Consider the following 7,991-nt stretch of genomic DNA (forward strand, 5'->3'; position numbering starts at 1 on the left):
CTGGGAGGAATGTATGCAATGTGTTAATTATTGAAACTGTCCTACATATTTGATTTGATACTGTCTCATGGCTATTTGTTTCTCAATAAAATTATGAAAAAAAGAAGCCCTTTCAGGGTCTACAGGAAAAGATACCCCCAAAAAATCATAATCTCCATATAGCATTATACAGTTCAACTTATTTATCTATCCTTCACCGAATATCTCCCTTATCCCTCCATTGATTAATTTTCAATCATAATTCCTAATAAATTGATGACCTTGAACAAAAAAAAGAAAGCACCTTATCAGAATTTTATTTTCTAGATAAGAAGATATTACAAAAATAAAAAGGAAGGGGCAGGGGAGATGGCTCAGTACAATAAGCGCTTCCCTAGCAAGAGCAAGGGCCTGAGTTCAATCCCTGGTTCCACAAAAAAAAATAAATAAAATTTTTTTAAAAAGGAAAATTGTTGTAGGCAGCTGAGTTAAAAACATTATAGGCAGTCACACAAGGACAGCTCCTCAAGGAGGCAGTACGGAGGACCAGATGCCTTGCAACTGTGGGAGAGACAAGCACTCGTATATGGGCCAGGCCTTAAGCCAAAAGATAAAACACACCCACATATGACCCTAGGGATGAGCACCAGGGATTGATATTCTAATATGTATCAATAATCTTGAGAAAACCAGAGTCACAAACATAACCCCCTACAGGAAAATGCCCAGTTCTATATTCATGCCCTCTTACTACATGACTAGCTTCCCCATTTGATCCCTATATAAACAATTTTATCTGAGCAATTATGCTTGTAAACTTATTGGTTGCTGTGACACCTTGTGTTTTCCCTTATTTTTGCACTATAAAAATCCCATTTTGTATCTGTATATACAAAACAGGATAGATAACAGCTACTATCTCTTAATTCAATGAGAAGAAAGATTTGTACTAATAGTGTTTAGGCAGGATATCATGTCTGCATCTTGTACTATGAATACCTACTACAAAGGCAATACTAGACAATGTATTAATTATTGTAAGTGTCCTACAAAACTGTTTTGAAAAGTCTCATTGCTGTTTGTTCCTCAATAAAATTAATTTTTAAAAATCTCATAAAACAAAAAGAAGTAAAGCCATGCTGTTATGTTGAGCTGTAGGGGACTCAGGTCAACAATTTCTCACATTGCCAGTCAAGCAGAAGACCTAATACTATCATGCGCTACTGGACTCTTTTAGAATATTTTGCTGAGTTAACACACCTATAATATTCAAATAACGGAACTTAACCAAAAAAAGGGGATACAGAAGAATGTCCATTTTGTATCTGTGTATTCAAAGTGGTTAGGATAGATATATAGTTACATTCTCTTAATGAATAGAGGGATTTGTTCTAATGGTGTTTTTAAATAGGATATCATGTCCGCATCTTGCACAGCAATTAACCACTAGGAAGAATGTATGCAATGTGTTAATTATTGAAACTGTCCTACCAACTTTTTTGAAACTGTCTCATTGCTATTTGTTTCTCAATAAAATTATGGAAAAAATTTAAAAGTATAAAAGTCAATTAAAATAAATAAAAGAAAAAAATCAGGGAGACTAGGAGGGAGGAGGCATATCCCAAAGAAAGGAAAGTTCATCACAAGGCTATCCATATCACAGCAAGGAAGGCTGAGTGTGAGTCACCTGCTAAACAAGAGGATTGGATTGGCTAGAATTTTGGTTTGGGCTTCACGAGAGTGGGATGTGGTACAGATGAGGCATTTGGGACTAGGCAGGGGCAGATATGCCTGGTCTAGAAGGCTGGGCATTATCCTAAGGGTATGGGGCAGAACCTGCAGTGTTTCAACAGGGGCCTGACTGGCAAGTGGGAAAGTCCCTCTGGCATTAGGATGCAGTGTACAGGAAGGCTCAGGACTGGTGGCAAGAACACCAGCTGACGTGATGGTCACTGTCCAGGGGAGACATGAGGATGGCTGAACTAGGAAACTAAATCTGGCAGTGGGAATAAGGGAGTATAAAATTATTCCTTTCAAAGTCTTGCTGACACCAGGGCTTTGGGATTATTGGGCTGGTCAGAGAGGCAGTCATCAAGGAAGCCTTCAAGCCTAAGCAACAAGGCAGAAGGTGGCATCTTACACTGAGGAAGGCAGCACTGGAGCATGGGCAAATGCACAAAGGGTCAAGGTGGACACCATCAGTTTGGGACATGCTGAGCATTAGCAGCTTCAGGATCCAACCATGCATGACTTGAGAGAATTTGGAAAGCGGACTTAACCTCTTTCTCTCTAAGATATCTCATCTGTTACACAAGAACACTACAAATTTGGAAACACTAATGACTGGTTTCACTCACTTAGCATGCAAGAATATTTTACACATTACATACAGTAGCAAGGTATCAGATATTCCTCAGGTAAAATGGGAATCTCTCTCCTTACCCATGTTTGTTTGGTTTCAAACATCAGCTTTGAGAATATCATTATCAGTGCAGGCAAGTAGGGAGAGAGAAAAGGATTAAGAAGTACCTAAGTTGTCAGTGTTTATCACCTTTGTATATCACATCAGCATGTTTCCTACATAAACATCCTCAGATCGTCTAATCTCCAGCCTGTAGCCCCTCTCCTTCAATGACCTAAGGTGGGCCTTTGGGACCTAAGACCTTTTACACTGTTCCCTGTCCTGCAGGTTGTGTAGAACTCTGCTGCCATGCAACTGGGAAGCAGGGGGACTGTCAGCAGGCTCAAGAGGTTTCTAGTTTACAAAATTGAGCTGGATTATGGGCTGTTCAAAAGGAACAGTATAGGGTGGTACAGCAGGGAGATCATGAAGCCACTGACATTTAGGCTTCAATCTGATCCACCACTTATCCCTTGTGAGGCTTTATACTGGTGACTAAAACACTCAGTGACAGTTACTTCATTTATAAAAGGCAGGTCCTTGTCTTTTGGGATTATTCATTTTGGCTTTCTTTAGATCACACAAAAATTACCTTTTACTGTGATGAGTTAAGGTAAAACTAAATGTAAAAAATTACTCTGTTCAACTTTCTGTGACCCTGTTTCCTCAGAAGACCACAAGGAGGCTTGGTGTATCATTGATAAATCAATAGACTGAGAGTTCCCAGAATAGACCTACAAAATAAATCAAAGTAAAGGTCCAAGTGTTTCTATCTGTACAAAATAACTAAGGTGTTGCTAACCAACTAAAAAGTGTTGCTGTATAGTCAAGACCATGCATACGCAGATGTATATTAAACAGGAACTACACAATGCTCCCAAAAAGAATATCTTGGGTAATGGTCACACTGTCCCTAAAGGTGCTGTTCTGTCTGTTGGATGACCAATTTGTTTGCCAGACAAGATATGGTTTCTAGGTCTAAAACCTCTATATTTCTAAGGCCCTTGTCATTTGTCCTTTCCTGTGTGACTACGGTCACGCAGTCCCAGGCCCGGTAATAAATGGCTAAATTTTAATATTGGATTCTGGTCTGGTTTCTATGCTGAGAATCCATAACATTTACTAGTACAAAGTGCTGTCAATCTGAAGAGATTTTCACAATAAAAAGACACTTTTCTTATGTATCTGCCTAGACACACATGAAAGACAACTGGCTTAAATTCACCCTGCTGGCAATATTGGGCTTCACTTGTTTCCTTAATTAAACCACGATGCAGATATCCCCACACTTTGATGTTTCAGAAAACCACAGGCTACATAGGACCATGTTTCCCCATAAGACCCAGCTAATAAGGCTTGCTGTCTGTCCACTCTGTCCTGGCGCCCACAACACTCTCAGGTGACAGACATTCTAATGCTTGTTTGTCCTGCTAAAAATAACTGGGCACAGAGCTCACCAATTCCTGGTTTACCGATCTGATACTTTCTATAATTATAAGCCCCGCGCCTGCAGCACTTCTTGCTATTACAGCTAGTGGGTTCCTCCCTATAAAACTAAAAGGTAAATCCAACCCCCACCAACACACACTGTTTCCACACCCGGAGCGCTCTATTAAAGCGTAACTCAAAACTGAAACTTCATTGATTTCGTTTTTAGCTATCTTACTAGGGTCCTTTCACCCACGCACAAGCAGAGAATGAACCAAACCGTACTCGGGGACGAGTTTTCACGCGCACAACCCAAACCAGAACCCACAAACTGAACCCGGACCCACAGAATCCAATGACGCTGGGCCGCTCTCACAAGCCCCGCCCATGACGTCGCGTAAGCTGCTCAGAGCCTTTTCCCACGGTCTCCACAAACATGGGGGATGCCTAAACCCACAGTGCAGATTCGCACCAGGATGGCGGCGACGTGCTAGCTGGGGGTCAGCCTGGATGAAGGGCCCCGCAAGGCGGAGAAGCACTGCACCCATTTCGGCACGCGGCCAGGCCCCTCCCGCAGGGAAACACACCACCACGACTTCCAGCCAAACGGCTACCACAGTCGCTGCAACCAATCAAAGCCCAGCCTCTCCGAGGTGTCGCTTCCCGATGACGCAATCCCGGCGCACAGTACGCAACTTTGCTCTGCAGCCTCTCTTGCCTCCGGAGGATACCTCCTCTCTGTGGTCTTACCCAAGGCCTACCTAGCGCCTCGCTGTTTCCCTACCTGGGGAAAGGAGGCGTCACGCCCGCGAGTGGACGGCGAGACCTGCGGAGGATAGCAAACACGCGTGAGCCAGGCCGAGAGAGACTGAGAGGATGAGCCCAAGGGGGCGGGGAGAGCGGGAAAGGGATGGAGAGGGAACCAGAAACGGAGAGAGCGCGCCACAAAAAAGAGCGCCAGACAGCAAAGCTGAGAGGCCGAGTGAGACCCGGAGGGAGCTAGAGCTTGAGACGGCCCAGGAGGCCTGGGAGAAAGAACCGCCCTAGAAGAGAAGGACACGGCCGTGCCCGAGAGACTCCTAGGCGGGGCGGCTGTGTTCCGGGCCCCCCGCTGGTCGCGTGGCCGCGGTGAAGGGCGCCCAGGGAGGGTTGTTGCTTTCCTTGGGCAGCGCGTGGCTTCGCGTCGCCCTCAGGATGGCGTTTGGACCGCCTGCGTGTCGCATAGTCCTCGTTCTGTAGCTGGGGCTGCTGGCTTGAAGAGGGAATATAGGACTGAAACTTTGTGGGGGCCTCCTTTAGCAGCGGGGCTGTCACTGGGCTCAAATTCGGTCTGGTCCAGAAATAACTGGCTTCAAGGGGCCGGGGAGATAGCTCCGTAGAATAAGCGCTTCCCTGGCAAGCGCAAGGGCCTGAGTTCAATCCCTGGTTCCGGAAAAAAAAAAAATGCAGATCCAGAAATAACCGGTTTCAGCGGGGCGTGGTGGCTCAAGCCTGTAGCCTCAGCACTCCAGCCGCTGAGGCAGGAGGATTTGGGCAACTTCCAGGCCAGCCTGGGTTACATAGAGTTCAATGCCAGCTTGAACTACTTGGGAAGACCCTGATTTTAGGAAAAAAACAATGAAAACGACGAAAAAATAACGCAGAAATTACTATTTCGTTTGCATCTCCTTCCCCCCCCCCCCGCCCCCAGCTCATAGTGTGAGACAGAATCATTCAGGTGTTTTGGAGAACAGTGACATATGTCAAATGAAAACGTGAGAAAAGCTTCCTAGAACGCTTGAGAGAGACAGTGGTCAGGATGTTAATTAGGAATGAGTACACTTGCCTCCCATAGGCTCTGTGATTCCTGCATTAGCACACAAATTACTCTGCAGTCAAGCAACTGCAGGCCGGAAGTGTGTGGTAGTCAGAGAAGAAAGGCATCTTTGGTTGTCCCCAGTGCTTGAGTGCAGCAGTGGGTTCAGAAATGTGGTGTTAGGATTAGTCACAGATTTCCACTGCCATCCCCCAGATCATACAGCCTTCTTAGCAGAACTGGATTTGGGTGTTGACCAGCATGTGTGAGGATTGTTTTGTTTCACTTATCCAAAAAGGCCAGTGGCCTTCCCTGGCTAAGCCTCTCAGTGTACCTAGCTTGCAGCACCCAGTGGAAGGTCAGAAAGGAAGGATTTGTATATTTGAAGGAGCAGGATTTCAGTAGCTCCCTGTCAAGGGGCAGTGTCTCTTAACTTGGACCATCTTGACATCGAAGACAGTGTTGGGGGAAATTGTTTGTAGGGAAGCACTGCTTCAACTCCGGATGTAGACGGCGCTGAAACTCATACCTGGGTTGTGTGAAATAGTTCAGTTAAAACCAAATATTGGTGATCCCTATACTTTACCCAGCAAGTGCCTTGAAGCTGTTCCAAAGATCAGTGCTCAGTTCTAGGCCGGGCAGTTGTTCATGACAAGGAAAATTCACATTCTGAAAGTAATAGTCTTGTGGTATAACAGAATCTGTGTGTGCTATTATGAGAGTATTACAATTTCAAGACAATGACAATCATACAAGCACAAAATGGAGAATGTGAATTAAAGTAGGTGACAGTAGTAAGAGGAGAGATTGATGTAAAGAATAATATAGAGACCTTTGTATTTTTACAGGCCTATGTGAGTGAGAAGTGGATATCATCCCTACCTAGCTATGTGACCTTAAGTAGTTGAATCCCTCTGATCATTTACCTTATCTAAACTAGGGGTAGTAATACAAATCGAGCACCCCTAATCTGAAACTCCAAAACCAAAGTACTCTAAAACCTGAATACTTCTGACTGCCAGGATGGTACCAGAAGTAGAAAATTCCACAGGTGATCGCCTCTGACACCATTAAAATGAGGAGGTGTAGCTCTGCAATAGAGGGTGTGCTTAGCATTCCTGGGTCCCTGGGTAGAATTCCCAGCAAACATGCACGGGCGTACACACAGGCAGAATACATGCACAATTACAGGTGCATTGAGGGTATTGTATAAGATTTTCTTTAGGCTATGTATTGTGTGAAATTTATCTTTAGCTTATGTCTAAAATTATGACATCATATGTCATGTGATACATAAGTGGATTTTGTTTGGGCTCCAGTCCCATCCTTGAGATACATCATTTTGTATGCACATATTCCAAAATCTGGAAAATCTGCACTGGGGAACATTACTGGTCCTACTCAGCCTGCACTGTGTGCCACAGCAACCCAAGGAAGAAGCCCTTCCACATGCCCTGGGCTCCAGGACCACCTCTGTGTTCCAATCCCTCTGTGGCTCGTGTTTTGAGCTTTGCTTTGTTCATCGCCTTGCCTCACTGACTGGCCGCCCTCTGAGGACTGTTACCCTGTAGGAGTATGTGTTGTCCATGACTGGATGCAGAAGGTGTCTCGGCTTGATTGTCTGTTCATCCAGTGATTGTGTTTTCCCCCCTACACTGCCCAGAGTCCAGAACCATGTGCCTCAGTGCTATAGTTTCCCACTTCCTAGTGGGCAGGTATCCTTACGCCAGCTGTTTCCCAGCTAGAAATAATGTGTTGTGAATGAGTGGATACAGCAGATCCTGTGCTCAATTTCTGTACATTCAATGGGTAGGAAGTATTGTGTCTTCTGTCCCAACTCTACCCCAGCTGTCTACCACCAGTGGAGTCCCTGGTTGTTGCCTCTCTTCCGTTTCTTGGACAAAATTTTACTTCCTCAGACTGAGCTCTGTCCACAGGACGGGGCTACATTGGCTATCTCACCAACAGGACCACTGGACGCAGTGTGCTCTCAGTAAAGGCTGCTTGCACGGATGCACCCTCACCACGTAGGTTATGTTATTGTGTAATGAGGGGGCAAATGTTACTCAGCATTTGTCTGTCAGCAGTATCTGCCATGTGAGCCCACTGATCCTTGGGAACCAGGTGAGCTCTTCATTAGCAAGAAAAGATTTCTCCTAGATGTCCTCCTGCTGCTTTGGCCCATCTTCATCTTTACCAGTCCCTAAGACCCTCCTTGAACCACTCCTGCTGTTGTCTCTTTTAGACCCCCTGCCAGGAGGTCACTAATGCAAAGACCATGTTGGTGTCTTTATTTTCTTTTACAGGCAGAAGCAGGCCCTGCTAGGTATTACTGACTTTACCGTTCTTTTCTATGAGGTACTAATGCCATACCCTCCATTCTCAACC

General features: G+C 45.0%; 1 protein-coding gene across 6 annotated transcripts in view; it reads left to right on the forward strand.

The window, feature by feature from the left end:
* Positions 1–7,991, forward strand: part of Fam156b (family with sequence similarity 156 member B) — a 77,780-nt gene that overhangs the window by 4,766 nt on the left and 65,023 nt on the right. The gene's annotated exons all lie outside the window — the stretch shown is intronic.

This window comes from Octodon degus, unplaced genomic scaffold (assembly GCF_000260255.1).
Source record: "Octodon degus isolate 3935 unplaced genomic scaffold, OctDeg1.0 scaffold00335, whole genome shotgun sequence".
NCBI lineage: Eukaryota > Metazoa > Chordata > Mammalia > Rodentia > Octodontidae > Octodon > Octodon degus.